We start from the raw sequence: 15,196 nt of genomic DNA, 5'->3' as shown, positions 1-15,196 counted from the left end.
ATTTTGGCCGTTTTAAGGAGGAAGGTCCCTCAGTAAGGATTTTTCTGTGCTCTTCTCAGGATTACACTGGGGTGGCATTTGGGACACAGACCACAGAAGGGAAGCAGCACCCTCAGCACACCCTGTCGGGGTCCATGCTGTCAAAACAACTCGTCACTCGGGATGTGACCTGGGGCACTTGACTGAGGTTGTGTCTGTCAGATTTCTCCACCGTGAAGGTACTGATTCCCCTCCCCTTACACTGTACTCTTTGGAAAGCAGTCATCATGCATGCAGTGTCTTTCTTTCTTAAGCTGCTTTATTGAGATGTGTGGAGGGACAATTGTGTGCCCCCAGATGTCAGTCTGGGGAGGCTGTGCATGCCATTGGTTACTTGAGCTTGAATTTGGGAGGTCACGGGAAGCAACTTCCCGCAGAGGCCTGGCTGCTCTGAAAGCAGAGAGCGTCAAAGCAGCCGGCTACTTTGCCAGGAGGACGTGATAGGGGTGTGGGGGGCGGGGGTGGGGGTGGGGACAAGCTAAGGAGCCCCTCTTACTCACTAATGCCTGAAGATCCTACACTGAGCTAGAGCCACCACCCTGATTTCCTGGCAGCGTTGAGGCCTCAGGCAGGTGGCCGTCCCCCTTCCCCACGCCCCAGGGAGGAGCTCTCTTCCTGGAAAGGGAGGCGATGTCACCACCATGGAGCCTCAGGCAACATCATCCACCGTCCTGGCTTCCTGGCAGGACTGGGAGAGAAGGCAGGGGCACCTACTGAGCCTGGCCCGGCCCACAGGAATCGACTCTGTGGACAGATTCCCTACCCGGCATATTTAGGAGAGAAAAGAGGTATGCTACGGACCAAATGTTTGTGTCCCTCTAAATGCATACACCGAGACTGAATCCTCCGTGTAATGCTGTTAGATGCTGAGGCCTTTGGGGTGATTAGGTCATGGGTTGGAGCTTAGCGCCCTTGTAAAGCAGGCCCCTCACCCCTTCCACCGAGCCTGCACACACACGAGGAGACGCCATCTGTGAACCTCACGAGACACCAGATCCGCTGGTTCCTTGATCTTGGACCTTCTGCCTGCAGACTGGTGGATAATCGTCTGCTCTTCCTAAGCCACTCAGGCTGAGTGATCTGTGACGGCAGCTCGAGGGGACTCACTGTTCGGTGGTAAAAACACACAACATAAAATTTTCTATATTAGCCTTTTTAAACCAATCGTTCAAGGATAGTCAGCCTATTCGCACTATTGTGTAGGCATCCCCACAGTCCATCTCCAGAATGTTCCATCTCCCCACACTGAGACACTGGCCCTGTTACACACAGACCCCCACCTGCTCCCCCAGCCCCGGCTCCACTGTCTACTCAGTGTCTGTGAATCTAATGACGCTGGGACCTCGTGTGAGCGGATCCTAGTGTGTGTCCTTCTGTGTCTGTGAGTCTGATGACTCTGGGGCCTCATGCGAGCAGGTCCTAGTGTGTGTCCTTCTCTGTGTGGCTTCTTTCACTCAGCACAATGTCCTCAAGTTTCACCCCTGTGGTAGCACATCCCAAGATGTCCTCCTTTCTAAAGCCTCAGTAATATCCCATCGTGTGCCTGTGTTGCTTATCCGCTCATCCATCGCTGGATGTCTTGATGCTTCCAGTTACCAGCTGTGTGAATAGTGTTGCTGTGAACATGGCTGTACAAATACCTCTTCTTCTTTTTTTTACTTTTTAGAGTTTATTTATTTTTAAGAGAGAGAGCATGGGCAGGGGAGGGACAGAGAGAGAGGGAGACACAGAATCCGAAACAGGCCCCAGGCTCTGAGCTGTCAGCACAGAGCCCGACGTGGGGCTTGAACTCGGACATCACAAACGGCGAGATCGTGACCTGAGCAGAAGTCGGACGCTTAATCAACTGAGCCGCCCAGGCGCCCCTACAAATATCTCTTCAAGACCCTATTGCCAGTGCTTTTGGGGATAGACCAGAAGTGGGACTGCTGGATCACATGATGATCTATTGTTAGCTTTTTGGAAAAACAAAAACAAAAACAACCCTACTGTTTTCCATGGCAGCTGTACCATTTTACAACTTCTACCAACAGTGCACAAGGGTCCCCATTTCTCCATGCGGTTGCCAGCACTGGTTGTTCCCTGTGCTTTTTGTTTTTCTGATAGTGGCCACCCTAATGGGTACGAGGTAATGAGGGGCTTGGTTGCCTCCCTCCCTCCCTCTCTCTCTCCCTCTCTCTCTCTCTCTCTCTCCTTTTCTTTTCTTTTCTTTTCTTTTCTTTTCTTTTCTTTTCTTTTCTCTTCTTTTCTTTTCTTTCTTTTTTGTTACCTGTGTGACATTCTTTTGACTTTAAACACAGTCTATGCTCAGTACAGAAACCCTAGAATGTAAAGTTATGAACATCAACACTAAAATACTCAGAGGAACTGACCATGTTTTGGCATCCACGTCCTGGTCTTAGAACCCAGAGAACTGGCCTGAAACATCGCTTGTGCTCATTAGGTTTTGAAGCAAACGTGTGTCCATGACGACTGGTTGGGCATCACTGTTGCAGTTCATGATGGTGGACTGCTCAACATGTTTGCCTCCAGCGTATCTACACTCAAAGTGTAATTATTGATGCATATAAAGAAATGTCCATGGCATCAAAAAAACCAGGGTTCCAGTAGAGACAGAAGTTATGAGCAAACTAGAGATTTCAACAGATTTTAGAAAAGAAAGATGTGTTCAGGATATGTTCATGCAGAAAATCGATGGAGAGACCCCACACAAAATATGCTCATTTCAAGAAGAGATGCCCAGGCTGGGCTGTGACGTACGCCATCCGGTCCACTGTGAAGAGGTGAGAACGCGACCTGGCTCCCAGGCCAGTTGAGTCCAAAGAGCCACAAAGCTATGACGTCATTTGTCTTCAGATTTCCCGGATTATCCACAAATCTGCTTATTCTCGTGCCCAAGTCCACACAGGCAAACACTCAACTGGTCTTGTGACTTGAAGCCTTGGTGTCTTCAGATTCCAAAGATTAATTAATCGGGGTGTCCAGTCGGTTTCCTTCTCCTGGGACCACATATGGGCTGTCCTGCCAGGTGGCCAGAGGCGTCCCCTGCCCGGGGGTTTATCAGTGAGAAACTCCTGAATGAAATGAATTTCCTTTTTGTACAGACTAAACTCTTTAGCCCAGCACCTTCCATCTGCACTGGCCCAAGATGAGTATTGAAGATCCTCATCTGTAATGAATTGCTTGGTCTGCCCATTTTGGTCACAGCTCTCTCGGGTTTTATAAGTAAAACTCTGGACTGTGCAAACTACAGAAAGCTGCATGCTCTCTCTCCCTTTCTCCAGTGATGAGCCCAGGCAGGCAACGGAGTTAAAATGCATGACTTAATTTGATTTTCTTAATGTCCTGCTGGCTAACAGAGCTCCCTTCTCTGTGTTATTGTTTCAAATGCCAGCTTTGATTCCAAGACCGAGGTTGGAAGTGAAAGGTGTTTGCAGTAAATAGTTCATTAGGAAGCATTTCCAGCCTCTGTGTGGAGAGCAGCTTTCTGTGGGAGGGGGTTTCAGTTAACTAGGGACCAGGATTACGTTGTGGGCCCACAACCGTTAACTCAGACATCCCTCCTTTCCTCTGCATTTACTTAGGGGTTTTGCCCACGACCTGGGGATGTGTGCCTGCATGTCCCCCCGCCCGGGAGACCTGCCCCCAAGGCTACCCTCTGTGGCAGGTGTTATGCGTCCCACCTGAGAGAGGAGGATGAGCTGCTTGCTGGGAATGGCAGAGCCAGACGTCAGCCTGAAGCTAACCTTCAGGAGCCCTTCTGGGACATAGAAGGCAGGGCCCGAGCAAGGGGGAAAGGAAGGGAGAGCACCCTGGATCTTCCTGCCTGAGTGACCGTGGAGGAGGCCCTGAGTGGGTGGACTGGCCCGTGAGGCTGTCCTGGAGGGGAGAGGGTGCCAGGGAGGGAGGGAGCAGTCGCGTGGACACCCGGACCTGCCGAGGAGCTGGGGAAAAGATGCGTGGGGTGGACATGACACCTGCATGAGACAGGCTGCTCCTTCCCCGGGCCTGGGACTCACTCCTGCTTCTAAAAGACAGAAGGTGCTGGGCCCAGGGTGAAGCTCCCAGAGCCGGATTCCTGGCCGGGGAGGTGGGGTTTGCCTCCAAAAGGAAAACCGCCTGGCTCTGGGAGCAGATGCTCCATGTGAGCCCCCGGGTCGCCCTCTGACTCCCCACCGCACCCCCTCCCCCCGGGCACACAGATGTGGGGGCTGGTGTCTCTACACTCATGGATAAGGGGCCTAATGGGGTCTGGAGCGGAAACCCTTCTGCCATCAGCTCCGTCACAGGGAGACACATATGCACAAACACAGCGTCATGCGCGCCCGCGCACACACACACACACACACACACACACCCATGCATATACAGAAACACACGCCTCTCTTCAGCTTGGGGCCCACAGTCCCCTACTCTGACCTTTACAGTGGAAGGAAACAGAAAAACCACCAAAGTCTGGCATCCATGGCATTTAGCTGATTGTGAAAACTGCACACTCACTCCCGGAAGAGAGTTTCTCATGTTTATCCTTCGGATAACAGTGGATTGAAATCAATCCAATCCCACACGGAATTCATTCTGGAGAATTTCACGTCTCCCCAGACGTGGGGCCCTGCCCAGGGTGGACGTTTGGCCTGGGAGTCCTTTTGTCCTTCTCCAAGGATGTTTTTGGATCTGACTGCCCTTTTCTCCTGTGGGGTTGTCCCTCCTGAAAGAAGAGAGGAATCGCTGGGTGTGGGACAAGAAATAGGACCCTTGCTTCCCAACATACACAGAACCAGCTACACCTGGACCCATGGCATAAATTCGGGTGCTCTCAAAAACTGCCTGGAATGTGTCAGTGAGTTACTTGCGACGTCGGAGTAAGCATTTCTTAAATACACTGTGAAGAGCTCTAACTATAAAATAAGAGACTAATACTTTGGAATACATTAAAAACCCAGTCAATGAAAATCACCTTAAAGAAAGTGAGGGGGAAGTTCAAGATGAGACGCTCACACCAGAAGGAGCGGACACAAAGTGATAGCCGCACTTGCGTCAGCCCCGGGGAGCCACGGTTTACCCCTGTCCTCTCAGCAATCAGGGCATCAGGCAGAGAGGGTGTTGCAGGCCCCAAGGCGGCAAGGTCCCTGGGCGCAGAGGGACCCTGGGATCCGCCTCCTCACGGCTCCCCCCCATGTCCTCGACTGCCCTTCCCGGGACCCAAGCCAGCTAGACACAAGCAGGTGGGTGAGTCAGGCTGTGGGTCTGCTTTGTGGGTGCCTGTGTTCCCAGCCTTGGGGGCGGGTGGGGGCAGGAGGAAGTGGCTCTGAGTCAGAGGTCCTATGGGGCTCATTTTCCAAGACACTGACCTCCCTGTGGCCCCAAAAGTAGGCCAGACAGAGAAAGGCGTGGGCTGTGGCTTCTGACTGTCCCGTGAGCAAGTAGACACAGACACAGACAGACACACAAGACAAAGACCTAGATACCCACAGACACACACACAGAGATACATGCAGACCCACACAGACATACAGGCACAGACACACAGGACAGGGGCCTAGATACCCACAGACACACACACATACACCCAGACACAGGCCCTCAGGCAGAGACAGCAGCAGTCACTGCTCGCTCCTGGCCAATGGCACCCTCTGCTGGGTGGGATCCCCAGAACAAGGTGAGAACTGGGCCCTGTGGGCTCGGGGGCAGCAGGAGGGAGCGGTTCCTTGTGCAGCCCCAGAGCTCACGTGTCCAGCTGCCCCTCTCCTCGGGGACTCCTGCCTCCTCTCCAGGCCCTACTCAAACCTCTGCTCCAAAAAAGCCATTCGGGGCTCCTGCTGAAATCGTTGGTGGCCAGGTTTTCATCAGCAATGGAGAGGGGAGCCTCAAAGGGCTAGTCTACAAGAAGGTGACCTCGGGGGGACTTTGAGCAGCAGGACAGGGCCTTTGGGAGGCAGCAGAGCCTGCTGTGGGCCCGGACATAGGGCCTGGGTCAGAACCCCCAGGCATGTGGAGATTCTGCATCAGCCCGACGGAAAGTTCTCAAGGGGACAGAGGACTCCGAGGGAATCACTGGAGGACAGACTCCGGACCCCTGCCCTCTGCTCCCACAGGTCGTGCAGGGCTGGTGGGGTCTGCCCCCGGTCCCGACAGACCCTCCAGGGTGCAAGTCCGCAGGGCTGGTGCTCGGCCACCCTCTGCCGAAACAGCAAAACAGAAGCGCCTCCTTGGTGGTGGGGGGCAGGGGTGGTGCACGAACTCTGCAGCCCGCCCTGTGTGCTGACAGGTCTTCTTCGTGTGTTTGGGGGAAAATACGCAATTGGCAGCATTTGCCTCTTTCATCTCCTAAGACATCAAGTGCTGCCCATCCCCCAAGGCTTTTGCAAGGAGAGTGATTCCTCAGTCCAGGCTGATGAGAGCCCAGTGGAGCCAGCGGCGCCCAGGGACTGGGCCAGTCTCTCATCAGGTCACCTCTCTGCCGCCCTGTGGCCCCGAGGGTCTGTTAACAGGGTGATGGCTTTGGTGTGGCCCCGCTGGCCTTCTCCGTGGCATCCTGCCTTACTTGAGTGAAGGGAGCGGCAGACAGGACCTGGGCACATCGAAGGTCCGGACGCTTTCCCTGGTGTCCACAGCTGTGTGCCGGCAGGGCAGCGTCGCAGGGCTCACGATGACGAGAAGCAGCTGATGTGCTGACTTGCCGGGTCTCCAGTCTGAGAGCGGCTGCGGCCAGCAGGAAGCAGACCACCCTCCCTCACCGGGGACGAGCCCAGAGGCTAGGGCGTGAGTCTGAGCTTCGAGCCTCGGGCTGAGGGCACAGCCTGTGGACCAGGGAGCAGCTGTCTCAGCCCAGGGCAGCGGGGACATAGCCCTGCCCCTCCTGCCCCGTCCTGCTACGCATCCAGCACCAGGCGAGGGAGGGCCCCTGCTCAGACCCACAGCCCACCCCGCCTGGACTTCAGATGCTGAGAGCCACCAGCCTCCCTCATCGGGGACAAGGTGCAGGCACCTGAACCCCATCCCGGGACAGAGCCACCAGCTTCCCTCATCGGGGACGAGGTGCAGCCACCTGAACCCCATCCCGGGACAGAGCCACCAGCTTCCCTCATCGGGGACGAGGTGCAGCCACCTGAACCCCATCCCAGGACAGAGCCACCAGCTTCCCTCATCGGGGACGAGGTGCAGCCACCTGAACCCCATCCCAGGACAGAGCCACCAGCTTCCCTCATCGGGGACGAGGCAGAGACACCTGAATCCTATCCCAGGACAGACCTACCAGCTTCCCTCATCAGGGACGAGGCAGAGACACCTGAATCCCATCCTGGGAAATGTGAGAACCAAGTATGCGCCAATCAGAAGGGCAGAGAGCAGCAGCCTGACAATCGATCGTGGGTCAGATACAGCGTAAGCTCCAGGCAAGGGTGCAGGGCCTTGAGATTTAATGTGTTTCCCCCTCCTCTCCCACCAGGCGCTGCTCACCCCTTTGCCCTTCCTTCTTCACAAGCAGGAGGCCTGGGCGCCTTGGGAAACAAATACATAAGCAGAAGGCAAGAACAGAGGAGTAGCTTCTTGGAATTTGATGTAAAAGTTCAGGCCTTAAGTTGGATAAAGTCAGCGAGAAGGATTTGGGAGGAAACATGCTAAGTGAGAGCCAGGCCCTTCTGCCTCTGTTCCTCGGGGTGCCGAACGCAGCCAGCTGAGAACTTTGCATGGGCCTCTCCAGAGGGCTGCTCCAGGACCAGAGCTGGGAGACTGGTTACACTGCAGGAGAACCCATTCAGGTATGTTCAAAACTCAGGCTTGCTCTCTCCCCAGTGAAGGCCTTTGCTCTGTGGGCCGACAAGGATGACTGGGGCTCCACCCGCCAGCTGGGAAGACCACCAAACCCCCTGGGGGCCGCTTCGCTTCTAATGGTCACCCACAGGGGCCTGTTGGGAGGCACCCATTGCTTCCCACGCTGCCTGTCAGCAGTCTTGACCTTTCACAGGCTGTGGGACGGTGGACGTGTGATCCTCTTGTGGGTGGGGCCAGGTCCCCCTGAGCAGGGGTGTCTGGTGACGGCTGGGTTCCCACTTTGAGTGCAGTGCTGGGCGGTCCGGGATCTACTGAGGCCTTCTTAGGGCCTCAAGGGGAGTCCGCAGCCTAGGGCGGCAGCAGGACTCTGGGAGAGTTGGGGGCTTGACCACGAACACCTCATGATCTTCGAGTCTGGTGTAGACAAATACGCTGAATGAACAAATGGGGAATTGAGGAACGCGTGAGCCAGCGCACGTCTCCTGGAAACCAAACTTGGAATAGGTGGTTTTCACTACGCGTCCCAGGGTCCCTAACAGACCCCGTCCTCTGATTCCCCCTCCGTCCCTGCTGGAGGCCCAGATCTGGCTCACCTGGCTCTGGGTAGGGGTGGGGAAGGCTTGAGAGGGAGGCTTCCAGGTGACCACCAGTCTTGCTGCACTGCGGGGTCTATTGGGGCCCTCTCGGCTGGCACCACTGGTGGGTGGCAGGTCATTGGGGTGCAGGAGCTGGTGCTCACACCCGGCCTGCCCGTGGTGAGCTCGGGGGCCCTCATGCAGAGGTCCCCCGGGTCAGAGGGTAGACACAAGGCTCTTCTAACGGCACTGGAATAAGAGAGGAGGCTCCACTGCCTAACTCAGGCTCTTCCCTCATTGTCGTGTGGCCGTGAGAGCGCCTTTGTCCAGGTTAGTCTTCGCCCCTGCAGACGCCCCTCTTGACATGTTTCCCAGCCTGTGTGGTTGAAGGAGACGACCACATGGCCTCAGGAACCTGTGGGGGCAGCTCGGACAGGAAGCCCCTCGTGGCTCAGCCACTTGCCACTGGAGCCCGAGTCTTTGGGGCACCATCTCCGCTGGCCGCTCTCCCTCTCGGTGCCTCTGAGGGCCGGTGATGTCGCTGCTCGCTGAGCATTAGACTCCAGACAAGCAGTGGTTTTCATGAAGTCCTAGCGGGTTGGTATCAGCAGTGCCACCTGAACAGAGTGGTGCAGCTGGGGACCCCGCGGTGGGGGAGCAGTGGAGCTGGGACCCCCAGCCTCTGGTCTTGACCACTCGACAGGCTTCTGCAGCCTCCCAGGAGCATGTGGCCTTGCTCTGGGCTGGATCCTGCTCTGTCTGAATGGAGCCACGTGTCTGACCATGCGGGTGCCGTGATTCCCAAGAGTCTCCGGGGCCCGGCATGGCATTTGCACACGAGAGAGCCACTTACTGAGCCACTGTGGGGTGACTGACCGAGTGCAAGTACACATGTAGGGGAAGCAAGGAACAGAGACACTTCCCCCCACAACCAAACCCAATGGAGTATAGGAGTGGAAATGAACATCTCCCCCACTTTCTGATTCATGCCGTCAGCAGAAACGTGGCTGTTCAAGCACCACGCTGGAAGCAGCTGCCATATGCTCACCCGGCCATCCAGCGCCGTTCAGCAGTGCTCCCTGTCAGAAGAAATGGTGACAGGTGCTGGTGGACCGGGCATCTCTCTGCAGGGAGGAGATGCCACTGAAAGCCAAGTCTGATTTGCTCTGTGATATAGAACTTCTACATAAGCGTAAAAAGTAACTAGCTCAGCTCTTTTAAAAACCGGTTTCTTGGCGATCACAGCAGCTAGAATTTGAAGTGGGCTACATGAGGCAGGGCGCCTTCGAGGGGTTCAGCTGGACTAGTCTCCCTCATGGAGCAGAGGGGGTGCGTGCTGCCCTCCCCTCAGTCTCATCCACACGGCCCATTCGCCCCAGGGCAGTGTCCAGCCACAGGCCTGGATGACGAGGGGCAGAGAATGCTGGTGGAAAAAGAAGGTAATGAGCTCCTGCGGGGAAGGAGGCAGGTGCCTAAGCAGTGCCAGGACACCCAGGTGGCCCGGACTGCCAACCCAACCCTCACCTGTGGCGGGTTCTATTCGGGCCTGTGAGCCGGGCCCGGGCTGTGCCCAGTGCACAGGCGGGCAGATCCAGAAGCGTGGGATGGAGCATGTGGGCCTGAATGTGATGTGAATGTGGCGTGTTTCTGCATGTGGGCGTGTGTGAGTGTGTGTGAATGTGCACACGTGTGAATGTGCTGAAGGCAACCATAGCATTGGTCTTGGGTTTTATTCTAGGCTGACCGTATGCCCTCACTTCCTTGGTTCCTCATCTGTCCCGGACATCATGGGGAGAAGGCAAAGGATGGGTGGGGCGGTGCCTGGCCATGTGCCAAGCCACCCAGAGATCATGCCCAGGGCAGATGTCACCCCGGCAAAAGGAGCAGCTTCCACAAGGCCTGGTCTACGCTGGGCCCCAGGGGCTGTAATCACAGCCCTGTGCTTCCTGTCATGCTTCAGCTTTCCTGTGGTCTCTCTGGACAGCACAGCCACACCCACACCCACATCCACCCCCCTCTGGCTGCAGCCTCCAGCCCCCTGGTTCATGCTTCTCTGAGCCCAGCCTGACTCTGGTTCCCTCTTAGGACTGCTTCTCCTTTGCGAGCATTTTCTCCTTTTCTCTTCCTGACACGCTTTGCTGCATCGTCATGCAGAATTAAGTCCAAGACGATTTCAGGCAGGTACTCCCAACCCTGAGTCAGGTTTTAAAATAGCGACAGGATTAACATCCCACTTCCCAGCTGAGTGCTGTGAAGACTCTGCGAATGCGTTTTCCGTTTGCAAACTTGCTAACGTAAATCCCACAGGGAAAAGGAAATTGCTGATCTATTTTGGAGTGCAAGTATTTCCTCTGATGGGTTTGCTTCCTTTAGAAGGGTCCAAATAAAGCTCTGCACAGATCCCTGCTTGTTTCTGCCCTTTTGCGAAAATTGAACGTATGAATCTCCTCCGTGGCCTTTATTGATCAAGGCCAAATCACAAAGATCAGTTACCACTGTGGAAAGCGAGACAGAGTCATGAAGCATGGCAGAAGGAGACCACGCCGTGGTCAGCAATGCGTCTGATTGGGAGACTGTCTGGTCAGGGGGAAGTTGGGCTCTTCAGGGTTCCCGTGGATACCTTTCGCCTGCTCGCTTCCTGCCAGGTCCTGCTTTGCCCCAACAGCAAAGGCAGGCAACGTGCCGCTCACTGTGTTCACGGAAGCCGGTGTTTGTCTCTTCAGCTGTGATGCCCTTTCTTGCCCAGGCTTCCTGAATCGCCTCATCTCATCTCCGTGGACATCTTTGTCCTCACACATCTTTGGTTCCCGCGTGGTTAGTCCCAGATGGGTAGGAAACAAGGCGGAAAAGGACACAGGACCTGACACTTCCCCGCAGTCTCTTGGTATGGAGCTACCGGGGGGTCCTGTGGCTTTTAGGTGGGAGAGCCGCTATGGGCACACACATGGGGCACGGTCCATGAGAGCCCCTGGGGTGGCCCCAGGGCATGTGTAGTTTTTGGAGATTTGTCTGTGCAAATGCTCAGCCAAGGGGCAGATCGCAAGGCCTGCTGGGCAGCTGCTTGGAGTGTGGAAGCTGAGGGAATGAGACAAAAGGTGTGGCACAGGTGGGATTGGGCCACGAGCCCCATGGCACCAGAGAAGGGACAGTTGCGTGTGAACCGTTGGGCTGACATCCCTGCATCGAGGGTGCCAGCAAGGCCTCTCCACGTGGGCCTCAGACTCCGCCTGTCCTGCTCGCCCAGTCTTCGCGTCTTCCCGCTTCGTCCTTGTTGACTCTAGTCCCAGCAGGACAGACTCTCCAGGAAGACCCGCCTGAAACCGGTCTCTCATCTTCTTGGGAGAAGGGACTCCTCCCACTCACCTTGTGAGCATGTGCGCTCACTGTGTGCTCCGTCCATCCTGAGAAAGTGTAGCATGGATTCTCTCCACAGGAGGATGTTTACCAGTCCTTTATCAGAAGAGAGGACAAGGCCTCAGGTGGTCAGGAGCTCCGACAGAGGTGGGGTGGGCTCCAGCCCGGCCTCCGCCTCCATCGGCCGCAAACCTGCCATGCACCTTTGTGAAGGTGTCTTCTTCACTGATTAAGGAGGCGCCTCAGCTCCCCTTGGCCCTGGCCTCATCCTTCGAGCCCGTTCCCAGGGTGCATGGATGGGGGAGGTTCCGTTCTACCAGGAGAGCCCCAGGGCCCAGCCACCCCGTCTGGCGCAGTTCAGGGAGCATCCCGTCCAGCCTCAGATTCTCCCTTTTCTTCTCTTAGCATTCTTTCTGACGACACTTTAGATTACTTCTGTAATTCTTCTAGATTTTAAGCCCCTTGGGGCAGGGACCCAGTCTCTATCACTTGGATACAAACTCTAATATCTTCATCACGTTAAGTGATTACTGGGCTTAGCTGTGTGCGTCCTGGAGGGCCTGACGCTTCTGGCTCATCCTCATATGACGACGTGAGTCAAACCCAAGGCTTGTCTCTCAGTGGGCCCTGCAAGTCCGGAGGGCCAACACCCATCCCTGGACCCCACATCAGAGGTAGGTCAGGCCTCGGTGAGTCACGTCAGCTCTCAGCACTCCAGACTCTTCGTCTGCTTGAAGTACAACAGCACCCGCTTGATGAGGCTGGCAAGAAGGACAGATTATATTACAGTCATTGGTAGAAAGTTACAAAGCAATTAGTTCATCGTGAGTACTCAAGAAATGGTACGAAATAAATGTCACCAATTTGTGTTCTTGAACGGAGTTGGATTGCGGTCATGGCCCTCTGCTTCTGGAATGGATGAACATATTGGTGTTTTCGCTTTTTTCCTTTGCCCTCGTATGATGCCAGATGAGGGATCCGTCTTTTGGAGCCTCCACATTCTCTCTGCCGTCTAAGCCACTGATCAGGCTCTCTGCAAGCCTCGGAGCAGCTCAAAGATGAGACGATGAGATGAGACCTGCGGTTTCTCCAGGATGCAGAGGAAAGAGCGGGACACCCAGGACGAGCCCCGCTGGGATGGGGCAGCCTCGGGTGGAGGGCACCAAAGGCAACCCCAGCTATGGAAGCGGGGTGGCTACCGGGGTGGAGCAGGGGGAATGCCACACCTGTCCCCGGGGCTGTGGGTTTGCACCCAGTCCGGACAGCGCACTCCTGGGAGACGAGTGCGCCCCCAGGAGCCACCCAGGGCTCTCAGAAGGTCCCCTCCAGTCCTCAAGAGTGACCTTCCATTCCAGTGCCAGCAGCTCAGACATGACATCTCGGGGAGTTGGTCTCTACTGGGCTATCTCATTGTCTGAGAGGTCCTCTGTCCCCAACGGGCTCCTGGTGACATGGCCCCTGGGTCTGTGCTAGCTGTGTGTGCACATTTGCCCGTACCTAAGCCGTGAATGAGCGTGAGCCGTGAGCATGGGTGTGCGATCTCACTCTTCTGGGCCTGGTGATCTCCATCAGGGCGGGGTGTCCAGGGATGCCTCACTGGCCGCTGGCTGTGCCCCAGAGCCCAGAACAAACCCGGCAGTGTCTCCGTCCACACTTCTGATGGATGAATGGTGTTGTCAACATTAGCATTCCCCCTGGAAGCCGTTTGATGCCCTAGTGTCTGTGAATCCGCAAATCAGTCCTTTTCTGCTGTTTCTGGTCATACTTAGCTTCAGATTAGCCCTTGGCGATTTGGAACCTGTAGGTGCCAGTGGCTGTGTGTCTGATTGCCGCCGGCGTGTGTAGTCATGGGAAGTGTGGCCAGACGTGGGAGCTGAGAATCACAGTGCAGTCAGCTGCCCAGCTCTGCCTTGCGTGGCCTGGGGTGTGCAGGTCTCTGGGCATGCTGTCTGTCACACCAGCCTCCCAGTGGGGGCCAAGGAGGGCAGATAGGAGTGGGGCTGTCTTATGTCCTCTCTTACAGGGAAGATGGCTCTTCAGAATCCCTTCCACTCACAGCTGTCCCTCAACCTCTGGGTGCACAGTGCACTCACCCTGGACCATCAGCGTCTGAGGTGTCACCTGGGGGGCCAGGGACCCAACACTGCCCATCACAGACCGCTAGTTCTGGCCACGCTGAGAGGCTGGAGGGTGCCCACGGCAAAGTCCACGGAGCCCGACAGCCCCGAGGGGAAGCAGCTCTCAGCTCTGCCTCCCCTCCTGCTCCTGGCTGTGTTGGGCACGGGCCACCGCATCGCCAAGCACAGAGGGCAGCATCACACGGTGCCCACCACGGAGGGTGCCCCCAGAACTGGGCAAGGCGGAGGTCCCACCTCCCCGGGAATTGTGCTGCCCAGAGCGCTGCACAGCCACACCCACCTGTCTGTCAGCTCAGCTGGTGTCTGCACCACAGCAGAGCTGAGGGAGGGGGGCTCTCCTCTAAAGCAGATGCCGTGACCCTATCAGGGCTGCGGGGGGCAAGGGAAAGGGCTCCTCATCACTAGTGGTGTTCGAGCCGAGATGTAGGTGGTGTGGGGCAGGGGTAGCAGCGAACGTGGGTTCAGATCCTGATGCCACCACTTGTTAACCGAGGGTCAATGGGAAAATCGTTTGACCTTCGTCATCCCCACTTCCCTCCTCTGTAAAACAGGGTCGCTGTTGTGCCTCCTTACGGGGAAGTCATATGAGAAGGTCTTTGTTAAGTACTCAGGACAGTCCCAGGTCATGGTGAGCTCCCCATCCACACTGGAAAGCAACTGCTCTGTTTTCATTGCTGCAGAATTGTCGTCAACGCTGTGGAGATGCTGACGTCAGGTGCTGACATCAGGCTTACAGTGTCTGGCATGATCCCCCCCGACCTGGGGGTTGCACTCCATCCCTCCCCTGCCCCACCTGGTCTCCTTCTGCAGCCACACAGCTCTCCTTGCTGCTCTGCAGGTTCGCCATACAATTCCCACCTCAGGACCTTTGCATGTGCTGTGCCTCTAGTGGGTGCTCTTTCCCCAGGTCTGCACTTGGCTGGTTCCTTCCCATCAACCAAGTGACCCCTCCTCACACGGCCTGACCTCAACCACACCCACTCAAGAGCTAGAGCCCCTCCTGCACTCACCCCAGCAGCTTTACAACCTGCCTTGCATTTGTTACCTTACCTTACAGGGCTAATTTAGGTTTCCCCACCAGAACATGAGCTGCAGGAAGGCCATCACTGATTATGTTTTGCCATAATGCAGGGTATGTGGTGGGTACTTGGTTCATCTGTGCTGGGTACACTGAGTGAATTCCGTGAATGAAGAAATCATTATTATTTGAAGATCTTGACTACGTTCTTGTTCAGGCACAGCACCCCCCCCCCCCCCCAGCCACCCGTCCTCACAGCTCAGCGTCAGCTCTCTGCTCCAGAACACATACCCTTCAGA

Source organism: Prionailurus bengalensis, chromosome E3, assembly GCF_016509475.1.
Source record: "Prionailurus bengalensis isolate Pbe53 chromosome E3, Fcat_Pben_1.1_paternal_pri, whole genome shotgun sequence".
In the NCBI taxonomy this organism is placed as follows: Eukaryota; Metazoa; Chordata; class Mammalia; order Carnivora; family Felidae; genus Prionailurus; species Prionailurus bengalensis.
This window is presented reverse-complemented; position numbering follows the sequence as displayed.